General features: G+C 36.4%; 1 long non-coding RNA gene across 1 annotated transcript in view; it reads right to left on the bottom strand.

Annotated features, from left to right (window-relative positions):
• Nucleotides 1-18,545, bottom strand: part of LOC309620028 — a 77,128-nt gene extending 58,583 nt beyond the window's left edge. The window contains exon 1 of the long non-coding RNA XR_014239386.1: nt 11,142-18,545. This is a non-coding gene — a long non-coding RNA (uncharacterized lncRNA). The remainder of the gene's footprint in view (nt 1-11,141) is intronic.
• Between the last annotated feature and the right edge of the window lie 836 nt (nt 18,546-19,381).

Raw genomic sequence — 19,381 nt, 5'->3', positions numbered from 1 at the left:
AAAAGATATGATGATCACTTCTCAGATGTTAAACACCTGGGATGAACGGCTAACACTGCATGTCAAACCAGTGTCTAAAATAATCTTGTTAGTTTGGAATGATGAGAGTTAATCAAGATGAATTTTAGTGGGATAAATACAAAAGAAAAATGTGAAACCTGGGAGATACGATTGAATAATGGAACTTTTGCAAAACAACTGACTCCCAGAACAAAATGGTTTGATGATGGAATGTGTCTACTAATAAAGTCACTTCTACTTTGGCTACATTGTGCTGGTGTCCAAATCAAGGGAGAAAAGAGTCTCACAGCTCTTCATATGTGAAGTAGCAAGTGAGAGGTTTTCTCTCTTTCTGGTGATCATCCATACTCTGAGCAATCCATTTATAACCAATTTTTACTGTACCCCCCAAAGGTACCATTCTGAGATATCTTGACAGCCATACCAAAGTATCTAACTGTTGGTCAGGACTAGTGACTTAGCAACACGTTTGTTGGTCTCGTTTTACTTTCCTTCAATCAAACTACTTTTAGGGAGTAACTACAGAATGTTTCAGAAGCCTGCCAGACAATGAGTTCCACCCCCCATTATGGCATCCCTAAGAGTTTTGTAAAATGTCAGATGCTCCATATTTATGAGAGTGTATGCAGTGGGGTCACATCTGGGTTTCTTTCCCTCTCTCAGCAACAGGAACAACAGCAGCAGTAACAATAGTTATTGTGACTATGTGTTGTTGACTATTTGCCAAGTACACACAGTAACTCATTGTGAAGATGAGTAAACTAAGGCTTAAGAGACACTAGCAATATGCCTAAGCTCACCTAGCCGGTCAGTGGTGGAATCAGAGCTTCCATTCAGGCCATCTCACTCCATAGAAGCAGCTCTACTTATAGGTTGGAAAGAGCTATCCACTGGATATGGAGGGATTAGGTCCTAGTACAGGTCTGCCTTACTTAATATTGTGATGAAACACTTTGCTTTCCTGGGCCTCCACTTTCTCATCTGTAAATTGGGTTGTCTGGATGGAATGGTCAATAAGGGCTTTTTCAGATTTAATCCTCTAAATCTGCAGTTCTTTGAAAATTTGGATGTCTTTTCTCTTTAACTCATTGGAAGTGAAGAATCAACTAGAACCTGTCTCTGAAAAGATTTACTTCGAGGAGAAAATTTCATTGCTAATCTTGCCAGTTTTAAAGGCAAAAGGTAATGAGAACAAACGAAATCAATTCCTTGATATGATTTTCATGAAAGATAGCAAACATTAAATGTATAAATTAGAGTTATTTCTCCTTTGATTGAATCTCAAAATTATTCTAAGAGGTTTGGCCTTGTAATCTTAAAGATACGTCAGAGGATGTTGAATGGGATTGTTTTTAGTTTCTCAGAATTTTGGGTGAAGCTCAGAAACAGAAAAAAAAAAAAGGTTTTAAGTGCTCACACATTCTATAAAGAGCTGTTAGCTAAAAATGTTTCAGAAAACTAATATTTGGTGTGAAAAGTAAGTGACTGGAAGGGAGCATGAGGGGAGCTTTCCTGGGGTGCTAGTATTTTGGGTGCTGGTTATATGACTGTGTTAACTGCAGAAATTCACTGAGCTGTACAATTGTGAGTTGAGCAGTTTTCTATATTTACGTTGTATGTGGATAAAATTTTTACCAAAAAATATATCAGAAAGTTTAAGCTACAACAACTTCAATCACCTTCAGGATATATAAGAGAAGATTAAATATTTTAAAATGGTACTGAATAAAATCATTAAGGTAGAGAGTTGTTAATCAAATATAAAGTGCCTAAAACTTTGATGACCCACCCCTCCAGCTTATTTGAGTCTTTTATCCTCTGTATCCTGTATATGTATATGTATGTGTGTGTGTGTATATATATATGTATATATATATAGTACCAATTAAGAGACTAAAAACTGCACCGAGATTATTTCAGTCTAGAGTTTTTGTCAGGGAAACCCAATTGAAAAGTGAAATGGAAAAAGTCATTTGCCCTAGTATATTCTACACTCTGAACATTCCCTCCCTAGAGAATCTGCATTCTAAAATAAGACCACTGGGAAAAGCAGTGCAGGAAAACAAAGAAATCCTTAGATGATGGACTATGAGGCACCACAAGGGTAGATATTGAACACTTACTCTGCTTTGCTACAGATTAACCTTTTCTATACTTAGTAGAGTTTTAATATAGACCAAAACCCCCAATTCTTATAAATATTTATGTATAAATTAGTATATTTGAGTGTAAATAGTTGAGTAAATAAAAAAACAAGGAATTATGACCATTGTCACAAATGTTTTGAATAGAATGTACAGGAACTTAATCATCCAACAAATTTCCCATTGAGGACTTATATAAAGTCCCAGTCACTACGGACAGTGTCATGAACAAAACATGAGGGACAGTCTCTTCTCTCATGGAATCTTAGATTTGGCAAGGGAAGCCATTAAAAAATTGTCACCCAAATCATTATAAGCCTGATTAATGCCGTAAAGCAAAGCGTAAGCACAGTTGACCTTCCGCATCCAGAGATGCAGAACCCGCAGATATTGAGGGCAGACTGTACTATGAGGGACTTGAGTATCTGCGGTTTTTGGTACCCACAGGAGTCCTGGAGCCAATTCCCCACAGATACTGAGGGATGACTCTACTTGATTTCTTTGAGGAAATGGTGTTTAAAAAGCACTGGATATTATAACCTTAGATTCAGATTTTTTAAATAAATTACAAAGAAAAATGCCACATAGCGAATCTTTACTATTACACTCATTGTTCTTTATTTGTGTGTGTGTGTGTCAAAGAGGTATGTTAGTACTAATAGCATCGCATATCTATTACTGTATATCTGATGATATGAAGAAAATTCTCTTTTTAAAAATGTATTTCTGTTTATATTATTGTGAAAGTTGTGTTGCCATAGCCACAAGATATTTATTTGGATCAGTTGTCCTTAGGTGACAGGGAGGTTGCAATTTGGCAAGAATCAATAGTTTTGCCAGTTAACTGACTTAATTTCTAAATGAGTCAGTGTTAAAGTTAATTTTTCAATAATGAACTCCTAGCTTGGCTTCATGTTTATTTTCTAGTTAAATGTAATGCATGGCTGAAAAATGCTTCTCCACAAATGAAGAATTTTTATGTTATTCTGCTTTCAACCTAAGGAAAAAACAAAATCCTAAAAGAAGTACTTTTTAATCGCTGTATTTTCCAAATTCTCAAGAAATCCACTCCATAGGATATTTATCTCAAACAATTACAGATTTCTTAGAAATGAAGACAGTTAAAGGATTAATAATTGATGAAGACAGGCACAAATTCCCAAATTGTAAATTCAGAATTACGTTTTCTCCAGATGATTTATTCTGGGTTTACTCACTGAAAACATAAGTTTGTTGATCAAAATTCAAGTTCATTGGGCATCTATTTTTGCTTTACTTGCTAAAATGTCATGATTCTTGCTATTAAAACAATATGTAAATTTTAAGCAGTAAAATATTATCCAGTGATCACAAACAAGTTTATGAGAAGATTTTTTAAAAATTTTTATTTATTTATTTTTTGGCTTTGTTGGGTCTTCGTTGCTGCGCACGGGCTTTCTCTAGCTGCGGTGAGCGGGGGCTATTCTTTGTTGTGGTGCTTGGGCTTCTCATTGCGGTGGCTCCTCTTGTTGCGGAGCACAGGCTCTAGGCACGCGGGCTTCAGTAGTTGTGGCACGCGGGCTTCAGTAGTTGTGGCTGGCGGGCTCTAGAGAGCAGGCTCAGTAGTTGTGGCGCGGGCTTAGTTGCTCTGTGGCATGTGGGATCTTCCCGGACCAGGGCTCGAACCTGTGTCCCCTGCATTGGCAGGCGGATTCTTAACCACTGTGCCACCAGGGAAGTCCCTATGAGGAAATATTTAATCAGGCATTCATCACCCCCCCCCTTTTTTTTTACTGTCTCAAATCCTTTTCTAAGGAGCATTTGACACCTCGGAACTTCACAACCTGTTATATATGGTTATATTTGCCTCATGTTAAATAATATATAATGTTCTGTTATTCTCACTTGGTAATCTTTTTGATAGTTTTTTCTTCATTGGTCATTGTGACCAAAATCTTTTGGAAAATTGGTATTCATTTTTGTTACTTTAGGTTATAAGGCTTCATTGCAAAGTAAAGGAAGTAAGCAAACACAAATATTTCCTTGTCTTCAGCTGGCCTCCAGATTCTCCTAACAATGCCCTATATAATCAGATCTGAGCTTCCCTAAGTCACACCAGTCTGTGACTGTAGGTGAACAGTATCTATCGATTGTTGATGGCTTCTTCTATCAGTGATAATGCAGCACCTTTAGCCACAAGTCATCCCCTTTGCCTCTCTAATTTTCTTGTCCGGGTATTTTCTAGAAGTGCCCAGGACTTCTATGGAAGCTCAGGAACAATAGATTTGGGAGCGTGTCTTGGGTTCCCCTCATCTTTCCTCAGCTATCCTATAATTAGAGGTTTTCTGTGAAGTCACTTGAAGATGGCACCTCATCTCTGCCATTGTTTTCAGTGTCTTTCACAAGAACACTGATATCTGGACCAAGACGGGTGTCACCTAGGATTCACAATGAGGGGTCCTCAAGGTGCCAAGGTTTCATGTTCCTGAGAGTCGTCTGGGAACTGAGATGAAGAGAATGATTATTACCTCTTCTGTTTCACATTTTGTCACAAGGCATCAAAGCAGTGTTTCTTTTGGTACCATTGTCACTCAGAATCCCTCATAAAAACAAGTTAAATCACTTCATGTGTCTCTATCCCACTCACATAAGAGCTGGCATGTCACTATGCATTTTGGCTTGGAAATTAATATTTTAGACAAAATACCATCTGGCCTTTACCATCGCAATTCCTACAACCCCCAAAGGATGAGTACCCTGCCCCACAGCAAATCCCATATCTTTAGCCAAAATGTGGCATACAAATAAACTAATTAATTCTTAGTAGCCTTACCCACTGCTATTGAGACACTTGAACAAGTAGGGAGTTTCTCTTTACTATCATACCCTCCTCTCATGCTCAATTCATGTTTAAAATGACTTCATGCTTTGCCTTATTTACCCAAAGCCAACTCTATCGGTTTGGAGCTCCAATATGTCAGTATCTGACCTTCATTTCAAACTTGATAGATATAACATAGCCAAGACAATCACAAAACAACTGAAATATAGTAAGTCCAGAGACCAACAAGGCTTACAGGTTCTTAGAAGACTTATTGAATCCATGGTCCACCTCAACATCATGGGAGTATGTTAGTTTTTTTTTTTTCTTCAAAGGAGACAATTTTCATAAAAGCTCATAGAGGTTAAATGTCTATATTAAAACATTTTCTTTAATTCCTTCCAAGTTCAACTCCCTCCAAATTCATACCCTCACTCCCATCACCCTAGCAATCCATGTTATAGTCGTGCTTGTATCCCCACTGCCTATCAAGAGAAAAGGAAGAATGAAACCGTAAATAGGACCTTCCTCCACAAAACAGAGGAAGTACAGACATCCTCTTAAAAGCATAGTATCAGTAGATAAGATGAGCATCCACATTTTGAGGAAATATGAGTAAGGTAAAGAATTCTAGCTAAGTTTTAAAACATTAATCACAAAAGAAGATAACAAGATAAAAAGGGATGTAGCATGTTGTTAAGATTGCAGGATGTTTCTGACTTGTAATACTATACTCTTTAGCCATAAGGTTAAAAGAAATAGACCAATGTGGATTTGAAATAGCTACTGATCGCAGCTGAATGGCCAGTAAAATATATATTAGTTCTGTCTGAGTGATATCCTCTGTAAACTTCCCCAGAGATAAGGATACTGATGTAGAAATGTAGGGACAAATCATAAGAACCGTATTATAGCAGCTATTCTCAAGACACAAAGATTTAGAGCAGTGGTTCTCAAAGTATGATCCTGGACCCAGCAGCATTACCTGGGAATTTGTTAGATATGCAAATTCTGATATTGTTCCCCAGACCTAATGAATCAGAAACTTTGGGGGTGGGGAGCGGGCAGAAATCCATGTTTAATCTCTGTTAATCACCCTCCTTGTCATTCTGATACATGCTTAAAATTGAGAACCACTGGTTCAGAGACAATTTATAAATGACTTTACTTATATGAACAAACATTGGCTAGTTGTCTAGGTTTAAGAATCCACAGAGATAAAAGAGGCATACAACAAAAGCCATGCTCTTTAGGGTCATACAATTTGGTTAAGAAACAAAACATAATTTACAGATATTTTTAAAATCCAAAGCAACAATAAGGAAGATGGTATAGAGGAGTCAGGGTTTAGTTTAACTGCCAATTTCATGGAATTGAATATTCCTAATGCACTTGCAGAAGAAGGAAAGATCACTTACTCCTGGTAGGATTAAGGAAGACTGCTAGGAGAACGTGATGATTAGGACTGTTATGAAGGTTTTGAATGGAAGTTTGAAGGTTAGAGGGAAAGTGAGGGGGGGCATTGAAGACTTGGAGAAAGCACAAATAGTGTTTCAATGACTGAAGAGATTAATTAATTGAAACAGAAGTTTCATGTTCATTAAAGATATAAGGAAAGGAGGTCAGCCTTGCCCTTAAAGTTTAGCCTTGGAATTTATTGGTATCTTTCTAGCATTATGATGCTTTGAATAATTTTCTTTAAAAATTTTATCCAGTATTTTGTTTTAAGTGGGAGGGTGCTCTGAATAACCTGTTCTTCCATGACTGGAAATGGATCTTGAATAACTTAATAATTCACACATCTTTTTAAGATGTCAGCTATATCCAAGTCGCTGTACTAGACTCCAGAGATACAAAGTTGAACTATATGCAGTCCCTGCTCACAAACTTATGGTCTACTAGAAAAGACAGTACAGTGTGATGCATTATACTTTGGGTATGTAGGGCTTACTAATTTCATACTGTTTGAGATCTAATGATTAGGCATTCCCGATATTATTAGATCTCTACTGCAAAATAAAAGATTTGAGGCAACTATTTAGGTTACAAACCATGAGAATATGTATGGAAAGGAATTGATATAATCTTTAAAATTGTATCATCTGTACCATATGATCCAGCAGTTGCACTCCTTGGTATGTACCCAAAGAGTTGAAAACTTACATCCACACAAAAACCTACACATAGATGTTTATAGCAGCTTTAGTCATGATTACTAAAACTTGCAAGCAATCAAGGTGTCCTTTAGTAGGTGAATGGATAAATAAACTGTGGTACATCTAGACAATGGAATATTATTCAGCACTAAAAAGAAATGAACTATCAAGTCATGAGAAGACATGGGGGACCCTTAAGTGCATCTTACTAAGTGAAAGAAACCAATCTGAAAAGGCTACATACTGTATGATTCCAACTACATGACATTCTGGAAAAGGCAAAACTGTGGAGACAGTAAAGAGATCAGTGGCCTGCCAGGGGTGAGGGGTGGGAGGATGAATAGGTGGAGCACAGAGGATTTTTAGGGCTATGAAACTATCCTGTATGGTACTATAATGATGAATACATGTCATCATACATATGTCCCAAACCATAGAATGTACAACACCAAGCATGAACCCTAATGTAAACTATGGACTTTGGTTGACGATGATGTGTCAGTGTAGGTTCGCTGATAGTAACGACTATGCCGCTCTGGTGGGGGATGTGAATAATGGGGGAGGCTACGCATGTGTGGAAGCAAGGGGTATATAGGAACTCTCTTTACCCTCCTCTCAGTTCTGCCGTGACCTAAAACTTCTCTAAGGAGGTTGGGATTGACATGTCCACACTGCTATATTTAAAATGGATAACCAACAAGGACCCACTGTATAGCACAGGGAACTCTGCTCAGTATTATGTGACAACCTAAATGGGAAAAGAATTTGAACAAGAATAGATACATGTATATGTATAACTGAATCACTTTGCTGTACACCTGAAACGAACACAGCATTGTTAATCAACTATAGTCCAATATAAAATAAAAAGGTAGAAAAATATATGAAAATTGAATTTTGTTCCAGAAATGTCTGACATGGTTTGGCCTGCTACCTCTTTGGTCCCCTCTCATACTGCTCACCCCTGGCTTTCTGCCTAGTAGCTCCTAGGCCTCTTTCATCCCTCCAGAAGATTTCGGTTCGTTTTGCAGGAGAGGCTTCACACTTGCTGCCCCTTCAGACTGGAGTGCTGTCTCCATCTCTCCCCACTTCCCCTAGTAACTCCTGCTCATTCATCAGCTCTCAGCTCTAGGATCACTTCTTTAGAGAAGCCTCCTTGATATCCTAATCAGGTGAGGTTCCTTTGTTGTAGCATCTGGTAGAATCTTTCCTCTCCTTTAGCATCCCAATCTCAGTTTGTAATTATACGTTAACCAGTAGTTACTTGATTAATATCAGCTTCCTACATTAGACTGTAAACTTCTCCAAAGCAGGGACTGTATTCATTAACACCTAACACTTCACACAGTCCCTGATACATGGGTGGATATCAGTGAATGAAATGTTAAGTGAAAAAAAAAATTTGTTCACTTAGCATTTTCAATGAGGTTTGGCTAATGAATGTATTACTGTAGGCCAGTGGTTCTCAGCCCTGGCTACACATTGGAATTACCTGGAGAACTTTATTAACTACTGATATCTGAATCCCATGCTGACAGATTCTGATTTGAATAGTGTAGGGCAATTCTAAGGTACAACCAAGGTTGAGAACCACTGATCTGGTCCCAATCTGAAATAGCAAATCATAAGCCTGAGATGTATGAGGATTTAGGAAATATGAGTGGAAGACTCTTTGAGTGTCTTTCAAGGAAGAGAAAAATAACTTACTTCCTTTATGAAAATAATGATTAATATTTGCAACATTTCACTGTGGAGTCACAGCCAAAAGTAAAAGCATTTTATTGAATAAATTTGATAAGAACTAAACATGTGTATATTTTCATATTTTTCCTAATTAGATATGTCTTGGATTAATCAAAGTATAACTTGACCCAGAAAGAATTTTAACAAAACCATATTGTAGTAAAAAGTGTCCTAGGTTATGCAGTTTATATGAGAGCACTGAAAGCTCTCCATAACTATAATTAACTGAATTTCTAAATGAGTAGATAGAAGTTCTTCCTATATGCAGTGAAAGTTTTCTGATAAACTTTACTGCTAACAACACTATTTTTGTGCTTTTTATTCATTTTTATTGTTTGTTCCATAGGTCTTCACTGCAAAACACAAATATTTAATCACTAAATTATTGCTTAATAATTCTAATTTGGCTTAACTGAATGAATAAAAATAGTTGTAGTTTCTCTTTTAAAAAGGTAATGTCTTAAAACACTATGGCATTGGTTCAGTGATAAATGATCCAAAAATAAGTCCACATGTGATTAGAAATTGATATGTAACAGTGAAACATTTTAAGACAATGGAACAAGGATGGACTCTTCATTAAATGGTAAAGAGAGTCAGTTATCTATATGAGAAAAAATATATAAAATTAGACACCTAACTTCATCCATATACAAAAATCAATTCCAGATTCATCAAGATCTTAAATGTGAAAGAAAATGCTTTAAATTTTTTTAAGCAATAAAAGAGAAATCTTTGTGACCTTTGGGTAGGGAAGGACTTAAGATGTAAAAAGCAGAAACCATATAGGAAATATTGATAATTAAGTCTATATAAAATTTAAGAACTTCTCTTCATCAAAAGATACAAAAAGAGAGTAAAAGGCAAGCTATAGTGGGAAATGAATGATATTTGCAACACTGATTACTAAAAGGAATAAACCCTATCAGAAATCAATAAGAAAAAGACACCCCTCCCTCAAAAAAAAAAGATGAGCAAATGGCGTGATCTATATTTTCATGGAAGAGGAAATAAAAATGGCCACGAGACATATGAAAACATTAAGATAAAATTACACAGTAACTTGAATGATTAAAATTAAAGTAATGACAGTACTAAACAAAGATGTGAGGCAAAAGGAAATTGTTTTAGTTTGATCACCTTGGAAAATATTTTGGCATTACCTAGTAAATCTGAAAAATATGCGTACTTGATGACCCAGTGGCTCCGCTCCTAGATATATTCCCTACAAACTCTCATACATATACAAAAGAATGCTCTTAAGATTAGTCTTTGCAGTAACAAAAGAACTGTGAACAATGAAACTATCCATCAAAATAGAATAAATAATTGCTGATATACAATGGATATTATTCAACAGTGAAAACCAAAATAAAGATACAGGCATCTGTGTAGATGAATCTTAGTAACAGATCAGAATGAAAAAGTTCACACCATTAATTTAAATTTTTAAAACCGGAAAAACCAAAAAAATATTGCTTAAATTATTTTTAGTTTAGTGTTTATTTTATAACTATGCTATGTTGTAAAAACTACAAGCAAGGACATGTTTAACATAAAATTAAGTATAATGATTATCTCTGATGGGGGTGGGGGTTGGAATTGGCGAGGAACTAGGAAAGAATCCGAAGTAATGTTCATTTTTTAATCACGGTGGTATGGGTATATATATGGGTGTTCATTTTGTTAATTTTTTTCCTGTTTATTCTTATCTCCTAAGCTGTTCATTTATTATCATACTATTTTGTGTAAATGATCTATTTCAAAATACAAATATGCTATTATAAAAGTAAAGAATGAGAACAAATGGAAGTGAGACCAGACTGGAGGCAGAAAGACTGGTTGGGCTGCTGCAAGGGGAGAAATGATGACAACCTGAGTCACATTAAAAAAAAGTTACAAGTTGTGAAATTTTTTGTTCTAGTTCTGTGAAAAATGCCAGTGGTAGTTTGATAGGGATTGCACTGAATCTGTAGATTGCTTTGGGTAGTACAGTCATTTTCACAATGTTGATTCTTCCAATCCAAGAACATGGTATATCTCTCCATCTGTTTGTATCATCTTTAATTTCTTTCATCAGTGTCTTATAGTTTTCTGCATACAGGTCTTTTGTCTCCTTAGGTAGGTTTATTCCTAGGTATTTTATTCTTTTTGTTGCAATGGTAAATGGGAGTGTTTCCTTAATTTCACTTTCATGGACCTAGAGTCTGTCATACAGAGTGAAGTAAGTTAGAAAGAGAAAAACAGATACCGTATGCTAACACATATATATGGAACCTAAAAAAAAATGGTCATGAAGAACCTAGGGGCAGGACGGGAATAAAGACGCAGACCTACTAGAGAATGGACTTGAGGACACGGGGAGGAGGAAGGGTAAGCTGGGACAAAGTGAGAGAGTGGCATGGGCATATATACACTACCAAATGTAAAACCGATAGCTAGTGGGAAGCAGCTGCATAGCACAGGGAGATCAGCTCGGTGCTTTGTGACCACCTAGAGGGGTGGGATAGGGAGGGTGGGAGGGAGACACAAGAGGGAGGGGATATGGGGATATATGTATAGGTATAGCTGATTCACTTTGTTGTAAAGCAGAAACTAACACACCATTGTAAAGCAATTATACTCCAATAAAGATGTAAAAATAAAAAAGTTACTTCCAAGAAACTTAATTTATAAGTACTACTTGTCATGGTCTCTCATTCTCTTTCTCTTTTGAAAATATGTTTTAAAAGCTGTATGAGGTATAATTGATATATAAAATACTGAACGTATTTAATGTATACACTTTGATGAGTTTGGCTATATCCGTACACCCGTGAAACCATCACCACAGTCAAGGTAATAAACACATCCATCACCTCAGAAAGATTCCTCCTGATTTCTGCCCCCCTTTTTTGTGGTAAGAATATTAACATGAGATCTACCCTCTTAACAAATTTTTAAGTGTGCAATACTGAACTATAAACTATAAGCACCATGTTGTACAGCAGATCTCTTTAACTCATTCATTTTACATATTGAAACTTTACACTCATTAAACAGCTCTCCATTTGCCCCTCACCCCAGCCCCTGAAACCCACCATTCTACTTTCTATTTCTACGAACTTGACTATTCTAGATACTTCATAAGTGGACTCATGCAGTATTTCTACTTCTGTGACTGGCTTATTTCACTTAGCATAATATCATCCAGGTTCATTCATGTTGTCAAATATGGCAGGATTTCCTTCTTTTGTTAAGGCTGAATAATATTCCATTGTATGTACATACCACATTTTCTTTGTCCATTCATCCATCGATAGACATTTAGGTTATTTCCATATCTTGGCTATTGTGAATAATGTGGCAGTGAACATGGGAGTGTAGATGCCTCTTGCATGTACTGATTTTAATTATTTTGGATATATGCCCGTAACTGGAATTGCTGGATCATATGGTAGTTCTATTTTTACTTTTGGTGGGGAACCTCCATACTGTTTCCCATAGTGACAGCACCATCTACATGCAACTAAAAAGCTTTTGCACAGCAGAGAAAACAATTAACAGAATGAAAAGCAACCTACTGAATGGGAGAAACTATTTGAAAAACATAAATCTAATAAGGGGTTAATATCCAAAAAATGTAATGGACTCCTAAAACTCAGTAACAAAAAAATAAACAATCTGATTACAAAATGGGCAAAGGATTTGAACAGACATTTCTCCAAAGAATACATATAAATGGTCTACAGGGTTATAGAAAGGTGCTAAGCATCATTAATTATCAGTGAAATGCAAGTCAAAATCACAATGAGATATCACTTCATACCTGTTATAATGGTTATTATCAAAAAGAAAAAAAGATGAGTGTTGGCGAGGATATGGAGAAATTGGAACTCTTGTATGTCGTTGGTGGGAATTTTATAAACTTTTAAATTGAAATGTAACATACATAGAGAGTAGTGAAAACCAAGTGTTCCACTCAGTGAGGTCTATAAAGTGAATACACCCTTGTAACCATACCACCCAGAAGAAGAAACAGACCATGAACAGGATTCTAGAAGCCTCCATTGTTGCCCCTTCTGGTCCCCACCACCACTTCCTGTCCAAAGATAACCACTATCCTGACTTCTAACATCATGGGATAGTTTTGCCCTTTTGGATTTTATATAAATGGAATAATAGAGTATATGTTCTTTCGAGTCTGGATTTCCCCACAACATGTTGTAAGATTCATGTATTTTGCTCTTTACAACAAGATATCATTAATTTTCATGTAATATTCCATTGTTTGATCCTATCAAAATTATTTATACATTCTACTGTGCCAGGACTTCTGTTTCCAATTTTTGCTTGTAATGAATGAAGCTGCCATTAACATTCTAGTACATGGATTTGGGGGGCATATATTTCAGTTGGAAATCTAGTTAGATATGCCTGTGATCCACTTGTATAGACACTCTCAGTTTTACAAAGTAGTTTACTTCATTTACATACACTCTTACCAAGAGTTTATGGAAATCCTACTTGTTGCATATCCTCATAATATTTTATATTATCAGTGTTTTCAAAAATTGATCATTCTCTTGGTTATGTAGTGATATTTTATGGTGGTTTTAATTTGCATTTCTCTGACTAATGAGGTGGAACACCTTTCCGTATATTTATTGAGTATTTAGATGTCCTTTTTCATGCCTATTTAAATACTTACCCATTTTGCTGTTGGGTGGCGTGTCTTTTTCTTTTTGATTTGTAGACCTACAAAATTGGCAATACTTTTAGTGGAATGTTGGGGAGCAATCATTATAAAATTTAGGAAGACAGAAAAAGAGGGGAAGAGGAAAATGATTTTATTAAAGGAATTTGGTGGGTCATCTTTGGAAGAGTGGTAATCTGCCAGAATAAAGTGGAATTATGTCTGGAATAAAAATACAAAATTATTTTCTAGACTCACCTGCTGCTCTAGTATTACCATAGAATTATGGTACATTTTCTAAATCTTCCCTGGCAAATGAGAGAAACTCATCTCTAGTCAATCTATTATTTGCTGTTGCTCTGTTGTGTAGATATTTACTGTCTGTCAGCTTCCAAATAGTCGAGAGAGAAATGGATGAGGGTGGGGAAGAGAGAGCGGTTCACATTTAGCCCTCTCTTCTGCGCATGGTTGCTGATTTGAGAAACCACAGCGGCCATAACATGGCAGATTTTCAGCCTTATTCAAATTGCCTTCTTAAAGTGCAATTTTTCTGTGTAGTGGAAACATTCCTGTGTGAAATTGATTAGGAGAACATGAGGGAACATCTTTCTCCCCCCCATAAATAGTAGTTTGTTCATGATAAAGGATGAATGCTATTTTCATTTATTTCTCTTAGAATAACATCTGCTCTTACAAGAGGAAGTACTATTTAATCAGTAGATAATGTCAGTCTTCCCATTTTATAAAGATAAATCTTCTCTTTTCCCTTTACTTAACTAAATGTCCTATTTGGTTTTTAAGAGTCTTCCTTGATTATGTTACATCTTACAGAGACTTTTCAGAATTCCAAAAATGCATTTCATAGTCAAAACATTTGCTTTTTACCAGAACTGAATTTTAACATGGTATCCACCTCTCACCTATCTTTCTCATCAAATTGATTTTCACTTATTTCTTTTTGCGAGATCCTCCTGCTCATTCTGACCTGATATACAGAGAACGTTTATACCTGGGACATGTAGCAGGCAGTTTCCCTTCCTGCAACGAATCAGAAACAAAAGAAAAGAAAAGGAAGGGAAGGGAAGGAAGGAAGGAAAATGGAAACTGAAATATGTAGGAAAATCACATCCTTTACTTCAAATATGGCCTATTGAAAACCTTCTTTTATATATATGTGATCTTCCAAGGATAATCTTTCCTTTTGAGGAAGAATATTCTAGGTCAAATATGGAAAAGAAGATCCTATATTAATATTAAATCTATTGAAACTCCCAGACATATAAAGACTTCGGTTGTTTTACTGAAATAATCTGTGGAATGTCATTGTCTTCCTGAGAAAAAGAGGAAGCATACCAGCTATCAAGTTACCGTCTCTCAGCTCCAGCCTGACATTCCATGCTCTGCTCTCTTAGCCAGGGCTGGGACTCTGCAAAAACACACTTCTGCGTTGCCAGCTACTCTCTGATAGGCTCTCCCTATAGAGGAGGGTGGGAGGGAGAGAGGGAGACTCTGACAGACTCTGCCTGCTTGCAAGGCTGGCTCAGGGGGAAGGGACTTCTGTCCATTTGCTTTTTTCCCGTCAGCATCAGTGCAACAACTCTTCTTTACCCAAGGAGCGGTAGTTCCTACCTATAGGAACAGTGTGCAGTTTTTTCAACATTCGTGTAGAGCCGGCTTCATCCTACCACCATTAGAGGCGTCAACACCAGCTGAGCTCTCTGTGAGGGTCCTCCACTAAGCAACTGTGTTTTCACAGTTTGAGTCTCTTCTCTTTGTTCCGCCAGCCCTATAGGTGGTAATTCTTGAACTTTCTACGTCTGTGATACCTTAGAATTTTCTTTCTGTCCTTTCAGTTACCTAGTTAACAATTTTATACCTAGTTAACAGTTCTTTATCTTAAATAGTATTTGTATTCTCTCTGTTGAGAATAGCTATTGTGCTTTCTGTCTCCCGACTTGACACACACAGACACACATGTACAATATGTATATATTATATATAATATGTATATGTGATATATAGTTTGTATGTAGCATATATGTAATATATGCGACATGCATGTAGCATAAATAAGTGATATAAATTATTACTTTAACTTTTTTCTTGTTATATAAACAGTCAAAAATTAAGGGAAAAATACCATGAAATATATCTGTATACACACATATATGCTCTTGAATGAGGCATAGTTAGGTCTATTTGCTCACGTTGAAAGATCTTGTAGGACAGATTTTTTTTTATTTTTTATTTTTTATTGGAGTAAAATTTCTTTACAATGTTGTGTTAGTTTCTGCTGTGCAATGAAGTGAATCAGCTATATGTATACATATATCCCCTCCCTCTTGGACCTCCCTCCCACCCCCCCCATCCCACCCATCTAGGTCATCACAGAGCACTGAGCTGAGCTCCCTAGGACAGATTTTCTTAAATGCAATAAGTGATTTTATATTCAAATGAAGTAGGTTGATCACAAAGGACTTTATTATATGACGATAACAATGATAATGCTGATGATAATTTTATTAGATATCTGCTAATGACAGCTATATTTTCCTCCAAGATTTCTTTGGAGCTATGCAGTTGCTTTGGAAGGATTTTATTACCTAGAGAATTCTAAAAGAAAGATGGCAAATTCCTCAGAAGTTGCATTGAGTGGAGTGGACATGTTGACTATTAATCATGATGATTTTTGACATAACCTTAGAAGAGAGAAAAGAATGTTTGAAGGGTGGGAAATGGTTCCATCTATTTAGGGAGATAGATAGGTTTGACTTGAGCTGTCATTTATATGAATATGTGCTATAAAGGGCCCAATTTTGATGCTAGTCGAAAGCATCTGACAAGAGTAATTACCCATCACCAGTCCTCTTGGACATTGCATGTACTTTAGTTCTAGTGGGTGTAGCTAGTAGAGGGGAAACAGTGTCCCTGCATTGAAAGAGGTTATATTATCCAGCACAGGAAAAGAAAAATCTGTAACCTAAAATTGCTGCAAGTCGAGACTTTTTTAGTTAATATTCAACAACAGGTTTTCATAAACTGTGAAATTACTAAGTGCTAGGAAATTATGCTAGGCATGGGTTCCACTCTCTAGGAGAAAAAGAAATGTAAATACAAAAAGGACAGTTACAACCAGTGTGATAAATATAGCAGTAGTTCTATATATACAAATTACTGAAAAAGTGATTAACGTTCCAGGATGAAGTAGATTAACAGGGAAGTCACCCGCACTAGGTTTGGAAGTATCTTTAATTTTGTCAGGTGGACAAGGGAATGAAAAAGCAAAATCCCAGAACACAACATTGTAAAACAACTATGCTCCAATAAAAATTAATTTTAAAAAATCCCAGAAAAAGGAAAAAGTATGTGCAGAGGCATCAGAATGCAAAGTAGCTTGACATGTTAGAAACACTATAATAGAGCAGTTCAATGTTCTTAGAGGGTAAAAGTGTGAAGGACAATAAATGGAAAATTAAGTACAGTGTATAACCTCTCGCTAGGGGCCTGAAAAATCTACTCAAGGTTGGTTTGAGGAGCATTAAGAAGGAAGGCTAACAATCCACCGTAGTCAGTATTTTCTTCCCTTTCCACCCCATTTGTTTTCCAATGCATCTGTGCTTATGAGTCAATACTAAGCGTTGTCGCCTAATAAAATGTAGTAACAAGTAGTTTGAAGATGTTCATAGAACATGGGTAGGCATGATACATTTGAGACCATAAGGAAACATCAGTAAAGTATATTTGAACCTATTCTGTTCAGATTGTTTTTTAACATATTCAAGAAGATAAAAAGTAAAAAATCATTTAAGAAGCAAATTGGAAAAAAAGAAAAAAATATGCTCTAGGCCTGCTACAGCAAGAGATCCATCTATGCCGATTCATCACCCTTATGGAGATAGAGGAACGAGTGGCAGCAGCAAATTTTCCGTAGTGCCAAGCTGTCTACTTAGCAAAACGCAACTCTCAGAGGATGAGTTATACCATGTACCTGGCACCATGTCCCCCTCTTTTATTAACCCCACTGTCAGGTACCAGAGGAAGGGTAGGATGTGAGAGCTCATGGAATGAAGACGTACAAAGACAGCCAATTTGGGACTTCCTTGGCGGTCCAGTGGTTAAGACTCTGTGTTCCCAGTGCAGGGGGCCCGGGTTCCATCCCTGGTTGGGGAACTAGATCCCGCATGCCGCAACTAAAACATCCTGCACAGGGCAACGAAGATCCCACGTGCCGAAACTAAGACCCAGCGGAGCCAAATGAATGAATGAATGAATGAATGAATGGATAGATGAATGAATGAAAAAAATAAAAAGAAAGCCGGTTTGCCTCTGGTGGGAACTTTGTTTCACTAAGGTCAGCAGGATGTAAAGAGATAGGACCCTAGCTAGAATAATTATAGGAAGCATGTGATTAGAGATGTTTGGCACAAGAAGTGGCAAATTTTCAGAACATGGTCTGATGTTTCAAATCAGCTAGTGTCTCCTCATTTGTAGAAGAAACAGAATAGTTAAAATGTGCACTTGATTGATAACCTACTTAACTGAATTTTTATGAACATTACATGAAATAGCACAGTGCCTGGCACAAAGCAAGTGCTCCTTATGCTTAATAGATATCATCTTATTCTTCATCCTACTATTATTTTTTGCTGTTTTTATTTTAAGAGTCGAGGCTCAAAGTAAGAAATCGTATCAATATGTACAGAAATTTTTCTAATTTGATAAATATTTCGTATACTCTAATGATGTTAATTTATAAAACCTAAGTAATAATGCAATTAAACAATCTATATATTAACCTTGAAGTTGTATTTAATTAAAATATTTGAACCTCCCATAAGCACGAAGTAACGATATGGCAGTAGAGGGCGATATCAAGATTAATAAGCAATGCTAGGGATTACAATTCTGTGAGGGAGGCAAATGTTAATAAACAAAAACAAAAACTAGAGCGGTAGGTGCTCACTTTGGCTGTGGGACTGGAAAAGAGGAGGATTTGATAGATGTTGTAGGGGGCAATCAAGATGAATCTTAGCATGTGACTTTTTACTGAACTGAGAGAGCAAAGGATTGTTTGGGTGCTTCTTCTAGTTTACACAAATGGAGACACTGGTAGAGGGCTTGGGACTGGGTGTAGATCTCACACAAATGTCAGGGCTGCCCATGGCGACTGAGGGCCATGTGCAACACATGACAGTCCCTGACATATTAGGTTTTCATGTTTTATTTTAAAGGGCATAAAAATCTGAATAATATATTTATGCTTTTTTATCACACCTAGAGTAAGCTTTAATGGTTAATCAGTACAACCAAACCCAAGACATGCCTCTCCATTTAGTAATGGAATATTTTTTATTTTAATTGTTTCCAGCTTTACTGAGATATAATTGATATAACATTGTGTAAGTTTAAGGGGTAAAATGTGAGGATTTGATACACGTATATATTGAGAAATGTTTATCACACTGAGGTTAGTTAACACCTCTGTCATCTCACTGAATGAGCATTTTGCTTCTGTTGTTATGGTGAAATCATTAAAACTCTACTCTTTTAGCATCTTTCAAGTATACAATACAATACTGTCAACCATAGTCACCATAATGTACCTTAGATCCTGGGAACTTATTCGTCTTATAATTGAAAGTTTATACTCTTCGACCAACATCTCATTTCCCCCACCCCTCAGCCCCTGGCAACCACCCTTCTGCTCCCTGTTTCTATGAGTTCAGTGTTTTTAGATTTCACATAAAAGTGAGATCACGTAGTATTTGTTTTTCTCTGTCTAACTTATTTCACATAGCATACCTTCAGGTCCATCCATGTTGTCCCAACTAACAAGATTTCA

Source organism: Balaenoptera borealis, assembly GCF_965194805.1.
Source record: "Balaenoptera borealis genome assembly, chromosome: X".
Lineage (NCBI taxonomy): Eukaryota > Metazoa > Chordata > Mammalia > Artiodactyla > Balaenopteridae > Balaenoptera > Balaenoptera borealis.
The sequence above is the reverse complement of the archived record's forward strand: the minus strand, read 5'-3'. Positions and strand labels throughout refer to the sequence as shown.